We start from the raw sequence: 14,970 nt of genomic DNA, 5'->3' as shown, positions 1-14,970 counted from the left end.
AATGAATGCAGCAAGAGGTCACGCTATCGTTACTAAATTCTTTTCTCAGAATGTAAAGAAGACTCTAGAAAAAATGAAGCGAAACCAGTCCGGGCAAAGCAAACAGGTGTTCTCCTCCAGCTCATCTCTGAGCTGACTGGACCAGTTTGACTTGCATATTAAATATGTCAGTGTCAATAAAGCAATAGTACACACAAGTCAATTGTCTCGTCCTGAAAGTTGAGAGCTGTGTGTTGAAACTTGTTTTCAAAACATCTGCCACTGGAAACATCTTACCAATGATGTTATCAGGCGTTATTACCGGATCGTGAAGCTGGGAATCAGTCTCGAATGAGGAGGGCTTCCGGTAGCTTCTTTAGGCTGAGCGTAGCCACAAAACAAAAAACAAATACAAAAAATGGTGCCAAGAAAATATCCCCTATCCTATTACAAGGTTTTCCCCCAGAAAACTTGCTAAGCCTGGTGGTTGAGGCGCTAGGCAGTCATTCATCCAGCGACTCGTCGTCTTTTTGAGTTAAAAAATGTTTAAAGTTGACAGGAAATTTGAAACTATCACTTGATAATCATGTTTTATTAAAAGATTGGAAGATTAACACCTGAACACCAACTATAAGGTCTTAAAAAATGCAAACATTTTTTAAAAAATCTTTTAAAAAATAAGCAATGCTAAGCCTGGTGGGGGCACAAGTAAAGCCTGGTGGCCCGCCAGGCTTATAATACACTGCAGTAAACCCTGCATTATAGCACCACCAGACTGAACCAGTCTATGCTTGCATTCTGTTTAGACCAAATTCCACTTCTGCACACCTTGCGCTGTTATCACCTCGCACCACTTTGCAAACGGTTCTGAGAGAAAATCCCAGAAAATCAGCAGCTTCTGAAAAACTCTGCAAAACCCATCTGACAACAAGCAACAAGACACATTCAAAGACATGTAGATCTACCTTCTGATGCTTTGTTTGTGTTAATTCAATAACATCTAAATGCCAAAATGAATTAAGTTACTGTCACGTGACTGGCTATTGGAGTTGCTATTTGGCTTACCAAGGAACTGAAAAATTGTTCCTAATAAATTGGCCAGTGAGTACATATTATTATACTTCTTCAAAAGTATTGGCATATGACAAGGACAATTGTAATTAGTATATCTCTGAATATAAATGATTTTCTTAAAATTAAATGTAATGAAACTAATTCCCACATTTTTCAATCTATAAATGAATCCACACTCTGCTACACCTCAGATAAAGGTTAGGGGCATATGCTTTGATGCATAAATGATAATAATCTTCAAAACTAAACAAAAACAAGAAACATGCAGCACATTTTTTAGAATGATGTGTAAACCGGTCAGCTGTATCGAGCCGGAGAACTGATCAGCGCCTCTCTGAGGTAAAAAGAGACGAGCTTTTGCTGCTCGAAACAGAAAAAAATATTAACCGTTACATTTGACAGAAGGGGAAAAAAAACGACCTCCTGTTACTAACAAATTGGTGCATATCTTTGAGTAATATTTTACATATCAACAGATTTCCACACATAGTCAATGTTTCACTGAGCAAAGCCAAAGGTGGTTCAGATAGAAGGAAAGCACTTGCACAATCAATTTTGTGTAACCTCCAACTTTCACTTGAGCATTTTGTAGGTCATATGAACGTGCAGAGCACGGGATGAGCATGCATACACATATACTACAGCTGGGTGAACGTGGTTTTCCGTCAGTGTCCCAGTCGCTGGTTGCCTGCTTTGCTTAGGTTGCAAAACGTGCAGAGGCTAGAACTGTAATGTCATTATGACCAAATCAGCGATTTCAGGACCAGATGTGCAAGTTAGCTGATTAGAATGATGCAACGCATTAAAAATGGAGGAATAGAGTAGCAGTGAAAAGTGGGACGAAAACAGATTAAAATCCGATTCAAAACAAAGACTGACTATCACCCTTTGACTTTAATCACTGTTTGTCTGGCGAGTCTGCCCAGGGCAGAATTCAACATGTAGCGTTGGCAGCTCAGAGGAGAGGAGTTAACCATTTACAGACTGGTTGTGCTGGCAGGCTGCACACAGCACCGAGCAGAACAGCGATCAGCTGACTCCAACCTGTGCTGTCAGCTTTGAGCTGAAGTTGCTGCAGCGCACGGAACGTGACAAGCAGCAAGTCTTTGCATAAGGAAGCTCCTGGAGTTAAACCCTCAACTCCCAAAATACATTAAGAAACTGCAGAGTTGCAGTGACTTGACATTTTTCCAGTTGGCTATTTACATACCTTCTTTTCAGAAGAAACAATGTTAATCTCTTGTATTATTTCAGCCCTGAGGCTTTTCCGTCCTGCTCTTACTTAAGATACTTTCAGGCCACTGACATATCTAATTTTACTGCAAATAATGCCTCAGTTGACTCAACTTCAAATATTTTCATCTTGAATAGTTGTGTAGACTTGTGGATGATTTTAAATAACCTCCAAAAAATACCTTTTGAGCCTTAATTTATTTTAGAAGAGGAAGAGTCCCATCAAATGACCATTTAAAAATGTGTAAAACTTTTTTGAAGTCAGCAATTAGGTTGAAGTCGCTTCTTAGCTGAGGAAAATGCTCTGCTACAGGAAATATGGAAGCCTTGACATGCATAAATTTCTGCACAAAAAAATAAATTAAAAATATATATAAATATATAAATCTTAAACTATAAATATATATATTTTTTCACTGTAGCATAAACTTTACTTGGAAAATTTTGAAAACTCAAACCTTTAATTTCAATACATTTATTCAGTGGGGGGGGAAAATATCCCTTGTTAAGAGAAAAAAGCTTTTTTTTAACAAAAATAAGTGGTGACAAAATTACTAATACTCTTCACAATCTTTTTAGAAATAACTACATAAAGCCTTTTTTTTCAATCTATACATTCATTTTCTAAGTTAATCTGATATTTAAGGTATCCAATCAGTAATCAATTAGGCCCATTTCTTTCATCGAATGTTTATCAACCAGGCTGGATGAGGAGCAATATTCATCCTGTCATCCTCCACAGTGAACAGGATGATGAGGAAGATAAGAAAAAATAATCTTCAAACTTCTTATCTACAGATCTGCAGCAAAGAGTGGCATGTTGAGGTTAACGCGTCTCCATAGCAACCGTTAGACGCTGTCTACTTCCAACTAGATAGGTTTGCTAACAAAAATACATATAAACATGGGATTTTTGCTCCACTAAATAAAGGTGCTTAAACTAAAGATTGGATTTGACTTTTTGTTTCAGCAAAATAAGATGATTTTATTTTAAGGGCTTTCACACATTTCCACTAGGGGTGCCATTAAGTGAACCAAGGAGTCTAAGCAGAGAAAATTAACATGCTAGTAGTTACACTGACTACACATTCAACCTGAACGATATTAATTGAAAACTGATGGAAAGCACAATTAGTGTGTGTGTGTGTGGGGAGGGGGGGTGATAATAATGGAGCATTTGTTATATTATATTATTTTAAAATTAATAATCTAATCATTCATTTATGGGGACATTTGGAGCCACTTATCTCACTGCAAAGATTGTTTTAAATCGTCAACAAACCGGAGTGAGTAAGTTTCAATTTTTAGGACTCTACGCCCGTTCAGGAACCCCTCCCCCATAAACTAATAGGATTTTAAATGTGGGATAAGAGTTGCTATGAGTCGTATCACGAGTGCTAACACCCGAACTGTCGTAATTTAACACTGATTTCTGGTTTTCTCCCGAGCGTCAACACAGTGTGTGAAGCAGCTGTAGAAACTCACCAGCTGTCAAACTCCCCGGGTCACAACAACAAAACGCGGCGGTCCGCATTCACGCCGAAGCAGGGTTCGGGTGGCTGTCCGAGCGAAGGATGAGCTCTCCTGTGGCAGGCAGGTTGCCGCTTTCTGTCCCCTTTTCTCTCTCTTAGAGGAAACTGTCCGTCCCATGCTACGTCAAAAAAGCAGAACTGTGCTCGGTTCAAAGTGCAGCAGCAGCAGCAGCCGTAGTTTCTGAGGGCAAGCCGTTCGACGGGATGCGTTAGAGGGCGGGAGGAAATTTCTACACCTCCATGACTCTGCAACTTTTCACAATGAGAGAACAGCCCGCAGTAGGTAAACAGACCGGGGCAGCATTCCTCAAACTGAAACTGAACTGCGCACTAAAGACTTGGCCATTCGTAGCAGCTACACGGCTGGCAAAAGCGGATCATGCAAAGGGGGGAAAAAAACCCTTGTCCATATTACACTCATTTTCCACGTTTTATCGAGCAGGAAATTCAAAACAGAATCCAGACGAGACTGAAAGACAAGCTTTGGAGATGACTGTTTGAGATATTCATTTTCCTCCAATGACTCATCATGACTCACTTTTCTACACAAGGAAATCTTTTCAAAACTTAAAATGCAACAAAACATTAAGATGAACAACTAAAAACATTGCAATACCCATGTAAGTTTAGTATAAACACACTATGTTGCTTCTCACTAATATGTTCTAATAAACTACAGTAAAATTTGTTGTAACATGATAAAAGTGTAACAGTTAAATAGGCGTGAATGATTTTGCAAAGCCTCCGTGTTTGTGTATAGTGTCGTCTTTTCCTTCCTGTGCAATTCTGCTCGAAAAACAACAACAACAACAAAAAAAAAAAAAAACTCGCTTTCAGCACAGTGAGCCTCCTCCACTTGACTCTGATTGTCTCCGGTCGATTTTTTTAAGCGGGCCAATCGGTGAACAGAAGGAGACGTCAAACTATGACGTCAATTTTCTGCGCCGTTTTAGAATCGTGCTCTGCCTGTAGTTTTAGCGATGGAGTAAACCATTGTCAACGCTTCCAAATATTGAATTAACATTTAAAGTCACCTTTTCGAGAGCCTAGACCTTCTGCCTGAAGCAAGGTGCTGTTTTTTTTATTTATTTATTTATTTATTTATTTATTTATTTATTTATTATCAGGCCAGTGTGTGTACTGACTTAAGCAGCATACACTTTAAAGCTTTTCGTTACTACACAATTATAACTCATTCCTATTGTTTTGTCTGAACCATTTCATCCTGTGCAAACCACCACGGTACTGAAGTAAACAGAGAACAGAGCAAACAAATTAATTGGGAAAACAGGAATAGCTGATAGCAATAAATCAAGCTTAACAAGTTAAAACACAGCTTCCTGTGTAATCATAGTTTTTAATTTATGATGGATTTAATCAATGATCTAAGCGGACATAACAAACTTTGAAGTGCCAGTGAATCTTGCCAGGGCACGTTTAAATTGTTTGGCTGTACATTCAGACACCTAGCTTCAAACAAACCCGACTTGCAAGACGCAAAGTACAGACCAGGCTTGAGCAGTTACTTTGATATAGTGCATAAAGGAGTTTGCAAAAAGGCTCAAGAAAAAAAAAAAAAAAGAAACTACTACCAACTGTGAACATATTTTGTTTGGCATCAATACATTCACATCACTGTGATGGAGCATTTAAGCGCTAGTGAAGATGTGAAGATGTCAGATGAGCTGACTGCATATTTCTGCGTATAAATTCGACTACATTTTTCGTAGAGTGCATTGAGATGATATTCGTTGTAACACTGTGCTACACAAATAGACTGAAATGAACTAAAATAATGAAAAACGGCTTCGATTGCATTAGACTTGTATCGTAATCGCTAACCAGCTCCTTCTTGTTTGCCTTGAACACAGAAACACACGTAACACACGTCCCTCTCCCTCCCACCTATTCTCATCTTACCCTCTGCACAGTGGGTGCAAGACAGAGATTCCTCAGAATGCCTCACCTATTTTGTGCATGTGAAGCATTTGTTTTAATGTTTAACAGGCATGTATTTTGTCAATGCAATGTGATTTTAACACAATTTAGACCATTTATTGATTTGAGGCAACTGTGGCTCTTTGGGTAGAGTCGTCGTCTTGTGATCGTGACGGTTGTAAGTTCGATTTCAGCTTGTTCGCGTCAATGTGCCCCGGGGGCACGAAACTTGACCCCAAGCCTACTGAACTGTGTATCAGTGGCTAAATGTGTGTGTGAACGGTCACAATGATTGGGAAAATGCTAGATAAGTTCAGTAAATGTACAAATACCGAATTTCAATGCTGGCAAACTGCATGAGTACGATTAAGCATTTTATTTGCTTAGTCGTGCAACTCTAGAAGCGGATCTTGCTTCATGTGTCAGAATGAAAAAAAATAAACAAACAAGTTTGATCGGATTTAGCTCCCATGAACAATCATAACAACCAGAAAATATTTACTTCCCATGCAAGTATCAGGATGGTTTTGAAAGTCAAATTTATGCAATCCAGAGACAACCAAGGGGAACTCCAAATTTAATGTTGTTATTTTTTGCTGGCTCAGATAATTATCTCTAAATATTGTCCTCTTATAAAGCACTCTTAAGCAGAAGTATCTGCCCTGCATATTAACCTGTGGTAACAATTTCTGATTTCCAGTAAAACTTTTATAAAATGGTAATCAGCTGAGATGCACAGCATTTATTACGCTAAAAATAAAACTGTTTTGAATTGAGCCCTGACTGCAAAATAAAAATATCTCCACTTAATGTCAATACGGAGAAACATCTTTATCTGATGTTCCATCCTGAAGAGAAAGGTTCATATCGGGCTGAATTTAAATTTCACAGGTTGGTCTTTTCTCACAGCGACTTGTCCTTTTAACAGCTGTTTGTGGAGTAAGAGGGGGAGGGGGGAACAGAGATGTGTTGACAATATTCGTTTCTATTTGTTCCCAAACAAATGGAAACGCACATAAAAAAATCACTCTCTGGCATTATTACTCAGAACAAACTTACCGGCTAATTGGTTTCACCTTTAACCAGGCCGGGGATCTTCCTCCTCGCTGTGCCACACCCTGTGAGTCAGGCAGGCAGACAGAAAGAAAACCCTTTCCAGATAAGATATCAGGGTGAGTTGTAACTTATCTGTGCGTTGAGATATAAAGCTTTTCATCTTATCGTGGCCTCTTTAATGCAGCTTACAAGGCTGCATGTTCCTACTGACCTGATCCTCCATTATCAGAGTCCGGTGTGTCCTTTGGGGTGTACCGGGACAGGCCTTCTCTTGTACATATATGAAAATATCCCATGTTGATTTAACTTGTGACAGCTCCCTGAGAGTAACTCTGGTGTTTTTCTATGAATGCCTCAGTGATGAGCCACCTCTCACCAATCAGCCTGGCTACAGTCACCAAAGGTGTGGTGCAGGAAACGTATCGGTGTGCACACACACACACTCCCAAATATCTTTGGTGCATATTTTTTCTGGGTCTGGTAGACTCGAACGGTCAGACTTCTTACTGACTTGGCAGGTTTCAGATTTATAGGGCAAGGAAAGAACCTCTCAGCAAAATACAACACGTGAACGAGGCGCACAACAAACACACATGCAACAACGTGATTGATAAGCCAATAACGTGTTGTTCAACAGTGACACAGCAACTGTGTTCTATTTTTTTATTAATGAGGAAGCATGCGAATGCAAAATTAACCCAATAAAAACGTGTTGACTTGCACATTGACAAGGACAGATAAAGGATTAAGAGATTCAGCATAAACAAAACAAAAAACAAACAGCCACACTCTCAATTTTATGCAACTCTCTCAACTACTTTTCTAACCAATGAGTGTTTTCTGTTTTATTATTTTATGCATGTGCTTTAATTTCAATTTGTACTATTTTTGAGCAGGTCTGTGTCCAGTTTACACCTGGAAGTGATATAAAATCTATTTTAGTGCAACGGGAAGGGAAGGGCAAAATGCAACTGCACAGTGACACAGCACTATTCACTTCTGTCATGTACACAAAGGAGAGAGGGAGAGAGAGAGATCAGATCTGGTCTTCCTGCTTGCCTGCCTCACACATGAGCGCCACAATCCTCTCATTCTGTGGGAAAGTGCTGCCCTCTGCTGGTCAAACAGGGAGTCACAAGGAAACGTGGGGATGATCACATAAAAACAGACAAATCTCACAGAGCTGTGATGAAACGGGAGCACAAAAGCTTGAATCTCTCGTGATAAATATATTTACTCTGTTACTTATCTGTAGTAGTTACAAAATGTATATACTTTTTAACAGTTTTGGCTTAATTGCTGCTCTGACTGCATGTTGTTCTTCTTTATTCTCCAGTTAACGATTAATCAGTTTCTAAATGAGTTGACAAATAGTTCAGCAATTGCTTAATCGAATTAATTGTTTCAGCTACAATTTATGTATTTATTTATTTTTCTCCACTGTTTCATGAATCATTTATTTTATATTATGTTATGCGAGTAGAAGGTCATTGTACTGTCGCAGCGACAATACAAAAGCTGCCATACCTGTTAGAGATTTACAACCTGGAGGATCGATTGAAGAAGATCATAATCTTCATTTTGTTATTTATTTATTTTTTTTTAATTCTACTGATTCATTGATGCTCATCACAAGAAAAACAACAACAACAAAAAATAAAACAGGACATTGGGTCCAGATGAGACGAGGCTGAAAACAAAGGATAGAAAGGGAGAAACGCAGACTAAGAGATAGAGTAAGAGCATGGTTGATGTACATCTGTCATGCATTATTGCAGCAAATGCCAGCGCTGCTATCCTGGCTTTAGAAAGTATGTGAGGAGGGGGTCGATGGGTCCGTCAACCCCCCCGTCTAATTCCTCCTCCTGTCTGCCGCTTCTTTTTAATGATTGGAGGCGCACAAGCAAGCCAAACGCCTTCTCTCTCTCTCTCTCTCTCTCTCTCTCTCTCTCTCTCTCTCTCTCTCACACACACACACACTTAAAAAAACCTCAGTGCTTTTTCTCTTGCACATAGAACATACTCGCACATATACACACTGTCTATCCCCCTATGAATTCCTCAGGAAGGAGTCGGCCCTCTTCATTCCTCTGGACACGACTTTCCCTTAACAAGGTACTGATGGTCTTGACCTCCTCTTCAAACAAACCCTTCCCTTCAATCAGCGAGGATTGTGGAGCTGGGGCTCAGCTGAGGCCTGTGGGTATTGCAGAGGAAACGTCTTGATTCTCCTTGATTACTCCCTCCCTCTTTCTTTCGCTCTTTCTGTCTCTCCTCAGTCCCTCGCTTTCTGCCCCTGGTCTCTCGGCTCAGACATCTCAGCCTCGGGGACCGCCTGCTTTAGCTTTCGCCTGTCTAATAACCTTTCACTGTTTTCTCCTGCATTTCTCTATCTCCACCCTTTTCCACATCCAGGCCTCTTCGAAGTGTCCCATTTGTCTTGGTGACACACACACGTCTTTTGTTAACAGAACGTACTAGACTCAACAAGTTGGTCACTTAAGATGAGAAAAGCATTTAAAAAGTTGTATTGCATCCCCTGGTACTTTTCGTAGCGTGAGCCAACTTTAAATTGAACCTTTTTAACTTTTCAAACCCAGAACACTTTTGGAAGCCAGCTGGGATGTTTTTCATTTTTTTTTTAATTTAGATTCAATTTCCCATAAAATGTTTCAGTCGGATAGCAAATTAAATTTATTGACACATTTGAACTAGTCTGCTATAAGCAGATTGGGCAAGACAACTTCAAATACTTAAGTAAAGGAGCATTCCAAAAGTTGCATCCAATTCAAAACTACAGTCCATCTTTAATGACTACGGCAAACTCAAAAGTACATCATAAAATTCTTTATAGGGGGAAATATTTGAGAATAAATCCAATCCAGCCAATCGACGACTTTGGTGATGTTTCACTGCATGTCAAGAGAACTGAGGTCACTGCTTTGGACAAACAAGGAAAAGTTCTGAACTGTTCCTGAGCTACAGTTTGAAGAATAGTTTCCAAATGTAAAGTTAAATGAACAGTGACTACGCCGGCTGGTGGCAGGAAGCAGATGGTCAAAAATAATCAAATGTCTGCAAAAAAAAAAAAACAGTTCAGAAACGCTTGGTTTCAGTTTCCACATGCAATGCAGTTGGACTCAGTGCCTAAACTCTAAGGAATCCGTCGCTGCTCGTCTAAAACCATGGGAACAGTAAGCTGCAATAAAGAACATCTGCTGAAAGGAGCACCGCGAGTACAGGGAAGCATGGCGGTGGCTCAGTGATGCTGTGCACCTGCTTGGCTTCCTCTGACACTGGAAACCCGCAGCATGCAGAATAAACCACTGGATCTTCTCTTTGTGTCCGAGTGGCGTTTCAGCCCAGGCTGGTTCCGGACTCCGGTCGGTCTGACCAGCTTCAGCCAGCAGTTTCATCACATCTTTCACGTTTGTTCTAGACTTGACATCTATGTTCTCCTCGTGAATGTGAAAGGAGAACAGCTACTCCAACATACTTAAACATGTTGAATTTTACTTGCTTTTTAATTATTATTTTTTTGTTGTTGTAATTCTTAGCTTAAGAGGATCGCGTCATATTCCATAGTGCATTTTATTACGTGAAGAAAAACCCAAATCGACCTGCCTCCAGCGGTTACCAAGGCTTGAAAAACTTTCACAAACTTGCATCCGACATTGTCCAGGGCCGTCCGTCCCCACAGAGCTGCCTGGCAGAGAGACGAAGGAGTAATGAAAACGTAAAGCTTACATAAAACCAGAGGAAGCTGCTTTCATTTCCGTCAGGCTGCTGCTTCTCTCCGCTACATCTAGTCTAGCTCGGGGCCGTCTGTAAACACAGATCAAAACACTTCATCATTGCTTCATCAAGTGATGACGATAGCTAATGAGAAGCTCCTCATTTGTTTTACTTGTTTAGTCTTTAATGTTTCTCGTATGTGGATGAAGAGAGAAGCTTCGAGCGCAGACGTGTGTTTCGGGAGGGTATATGTGCTAAAGTCATACTCGCTAATATCTAGGCTTTTGTGTGTTTCTCAAGAGCCGTGTATACTGGAACCTTTTTTAAAAATACACACACACACAAAAAAAAATCGTACTCTTGACTACTTGATGCATCTCCTTACAAAAACATTCGTGCTTGTCTCAGTTTTATTTTATTAAACTTTTATGTGACAAACCAACTCAAAGTGTGAGTTGTGAACCGGAAGGAAGCGTTACATTGGTTTTAAAGTCTTTTACAAATCAAAACCTGATAAATGTACTGTGCCTCAGACAGTTCAGTCTGAACAGGACTGTGCAAACTCCAGCCATAGGAATGAATTTTTGACAAGCCCCAATTACAATTCAACAATTGCTCAGATTTAGTCTGCTAGAGCATGCTTTTATTTTTTGTGGTAAGACTTTCAGTGACTAATTCAAACCTTCAAATCTTCTTAAACTGTAAAGTGTTAGGCGTAGCATATTTGTCTTTTACTCGTCACAATGTTTTGTTTTGTTTTGTTTTTTTTGCCAGTGTACATTTAAAAAGCGTTCATGGTACTTTAGCTCAAAAGCAGACTTTGGCACAGACATTAATTTAATCTGGCTGAGGAGTGGCCCATTTCCTGTTTACGTCACATTCTGACGTTCAATGTCTTGAATGAACACTCACTTACAGATGAATTTAATATTAACGTCTGATAGCTGTGTTCGTTTTATTAAATATTGTATTTTTTGGTAGATAATGCAATAAGTTTTCACTCGAGGACTTGAACCCACCATTGAGTTCAAGCCTTAATTGTCTCTAGGTTTTTCCTTGACCTGTCTGCTGTGTTCCTCGGTTTTTATGAACAAACCCAATAGCAGCAATTGATTTTTGTTTAGGGTAAAAAAAAAAAAAAGACAACAAACTTCACATTTTTTTTATTCTTTTTTTTGCAGAAATAAATGAACTAATAACTATTTTGAGTTTCCACTTATTCAAAACGAAATACACTGAGGTTTGCATTTGTAACGTGACATTATTATACGAGTGCTTTTGTAAGGCTCTTTAAATAAACTCTTTGTGAGAAGTTGATCAGTTCACCGCTGAACTGATGAATCTGGGGTCCAGAAAGAGATTTTACAATTTGCAAATTCGATTTTGTGTTTAATCGAAGTGACAAAGCTGAGAGTTTAGATGTTGTTGCTCATAAAAACTACCACCATTTTCAACAGGTGGCTTCAGAAGAGGCCTATTCTCAGACGCAACGTGTCCCAAATAGAGAGAAACACACACATTTACCCTTCGGTGACAGGCGTAGAGAACAAACCGCAAAGAGCAGGGATTGAGCAGAGGACTCAGCAGCTCTCCGCAGGGCGCCTGCATCTCAGACACGTGGTTTGCAGCGAGGCTGCGCTCAACATGCTGTCTGTCCAGAGAACTGACTGAGAGATTCACTGTCCTCACATGACTTTCATTACGCCGGAGAAGGCTTCATCATCGAGATTCGGCTCTCGCTGTCTGACTCCACCACTTATTCCTCTCAACACTTTGTCCTCCGCTCCCCGTGTGATGTTTTGAATTAAGGACTTCCTGCCGTGGCATTTAATGTAGCACTCTGCCGGTTATTTTTTTGAACGTTTCAATACGTTTGAGACGTTGGATGGTTTTTGTTGTTTGTTTTTCAATTTGCAGTGCGAATGTGAAAAAGTATTCACACCCCTTCGGTATTTCTACTTTGTCACGTAGCAACCACAAAGTTTTTTATTTTTTTTTAGGATTTCTTGCGATAGAACAAAACAAAGTAGTCTACAGCTGTGGGAAGGAACAATGAAATACTGCATCCCACAACACACACTCTTCACAAATGTCACTCTTTGACGTCAAAGAGTGACATTTTTGCCTTATTTTACCAACAAACATTCTTCCACACACACACACACACACACACACACAAAATCCTACAGCATAATGCTGCCACCACCATGCCTCAGCATGCCACTGTGGGGATAAATATCTACTTTCCTGCCACATGCGATGTGAGCCGCATCAGAAGTTAAAACTTGATCTCATCCAACAAGAAAACTTGTCCAAGTAGGACTTTTAATGGCTTCTTTCGACTATCATGACATTCTTCTTGCCACTTTTTCATTAATTTTGTCTTGTTGTGCTCCTTACCCAATTTGTCAAGTTTGACCCTGATATAGCCTCCATATTAAATTAATGCCAAAGGGGGTCAAATGGCACTTAAAGCCAATGTTGGGGTTTCAAAATAAGCAAATGTATACCATAATTGTATGCAACTTTGTATTAGGTGTGTAAATAGTTTTGTGTGATACTGTTTCCAAACCAAAAAGTGGGATTTTTATTTTCTTCTTTTTTAAAGAGAGGTTGTTTTTTTTTTTAATTTGAGGCATAAATGAGGACAGCAGCTGAGACAGGGACACACTGGCCCAAGATGGCGACAAATGCTCACCATGAGTCCTCTGTTCTTTTGTACGGCATCGAGAACCGGAAGAAAGAGCAAAATAACGGGAAAGCGACAAAAGAGCCATGACGACGTCTCATAAATCCTTTCACATTTACTGTAAAGCAACAGCCGGACGCGAGTGGGAACCGCTTCCCCGACAAGAGCGTCCTTTGAGCGAGGAGAAACGGGGGACATTGTGGGCCGGGACCTAAAGGTCACCACGGCTGTGAGTCCGAACGCTTTGCCCTGGACTCCCGCTGAGTCACCGCTGCCTTTCGCCGACAGACGACGACCAGGACTAATTTGAGTTTGCCCGAACTTTGTGCATCAGTCAAATATTAGTCACAGCTTTCCAGCTGGAGGGAGAACATGAAGAGAGCTCCTGTTGTCCGGACACAGTCTGCATTTCTCAGTCGGAGTGTGACGTGACATGACTGTGCTTCCTCTCCCCTGCTGTGTTGGCTGGTTGGCCCAGGACTCCCACAGCGATCCTGACTGGTTTCCCCTGAGCTAAGATATTAAAAATAAATAGATAAATAAACTCTTCTTCTGTGGAAAACAAAAGTTTCCTCTGTGAAAACAAAAGTTGTCTTGTCTTCTTAATATTTTTCTCACAGGCACCAGTTATTATCTGATGGAAAAACAAGGATGCTTCTCTCCACGTTGCTCTTTCCCCCTGAGCAACAACCCAATATTTCACATCTAAGTCAAACCGAGGAATTTACCAGCTTGGCTAAAAGCTTCACAGGGAATTGGCCAATAATTACACAGTAAAAGTATTTAAAAGCTTAGGTTTTTTTTTTTTACCTTTCTCAGGTTATGACCACTCGCCAATTGATTTAATTGGGATTTTGTGAGAGAAAACAAATGAAAAGTAGTGTAAATGTCGAGATAGGGTTGCACAATTTAAATATATACATTTTTTGTCATTTTTGGCAGAACTACCCTCAATTATAGCTAAGGGTCTTTTGCAGTACATTTTTACCAGCTTCACACACACACACACAAAAAGAAAAAAAAAAAGCTCAGATTGGATGAAGAGAATCACTGAACATAAATTCTCAGGCCTTGTCAAATATTCAAATTTTTTGTGTAAGGTTTGGACTTTGACTGGGACATTCTTGCACGTTAACAAGAATGTGCAACCACTGATTTGTTGCTCTGTTACAGTCAAACTCACTCCACTACTTATTTAGTTGTAAGAACATAAATAGGTAAACATATAAAAGTGTAGCTCTTCTTTTTCAGGAAGTGGTTAGTTTAGACACAGACTGACGTTTTCAAGCCTTTATTTCTGTTAAATATGATGATTTAAGATTAGAATATTACATCAGGCCAACAAAAACATTTTAAGATTAATAAAAAAATTGCATGATTAGTGAAAAGTATGTTTAATTGCTGCTTAGAGGTTTTTATTTTTGATCTGACAAAACGTCCCACTGGAATTGGAGAGAAAAAAGTGAGTGATCGTGTAAGAGAGTGTTTCCTCTCTAAACCAAACCAATCTGGCTCTTTTGTGTAAAAGTGATTACTCCATACGGATGACTGACTGGTCATCAAGTGTTTTCGATAATTACTGTTGCAGAATTATTCTTTGCAGAATTATTCAGTCACTTCGGAGGATTCGGAGGATTTGCTGATGTGCTCTGCATCCTTGTCCTGCCGCACGACCCAAGCGGGTTTGAACTTCAGGTCACACACAGACTGAACATTCTTCTTCGTCAGTACTTT

The 14,970-nt window shown here is 39.8% G+C and overlaps 1 protein-coding gene across 4 annotated transcripts in view; it reads right to left on the bottom strand.

Annotated features, from left to right (window-relative positions):
* Positions 1-14,970, bottom strand: part of keap1a (kelch-like ECH-associated protein 1a) — a 39,015-nt gene that overhangs the window by 12,315 nt on the left and 11,730 nt on the right. For 2 of the 4 annotated variants that reach the window (XM_016664290.1, XM_007578381.2), the window contains exon 1: positions 3,772-4,424. The exons of 1 other annotated variant lie outside the window; for it this stretch is intronic. The gene's annotated coding sequence lies outside the window, so the exon portion shown is untranslated. Of the gene's footprint in view, positions 1-3,771; positions 4,425-6,815; positions 6,889-14,970 lie in introns of those variants that run through there. One more of the 4 variants, XM_016664291.1, reaches the window with a different exon arrangement.

This window comes from Poecilia formosa, unplaced genomic scaffold, assembly GCF_000485575.1.
Source record: "Poecilia formosa unplaced genomic scaffold, Poecilia_formosa-5.1.2 Scaffold476, whole genome shotgun sequence".
NCBI lineage: Eukaryota > Metazoa > Chordata > Actinopteri > Cyprinodontiformes > Poeciliidae > Poecilia > Poecilia formosa.
The sequence above is the reverse complement of the archived record's forward strand: the minus strand, read 5'-3'. Positions and strand labels throughout refer to the sequence as shown.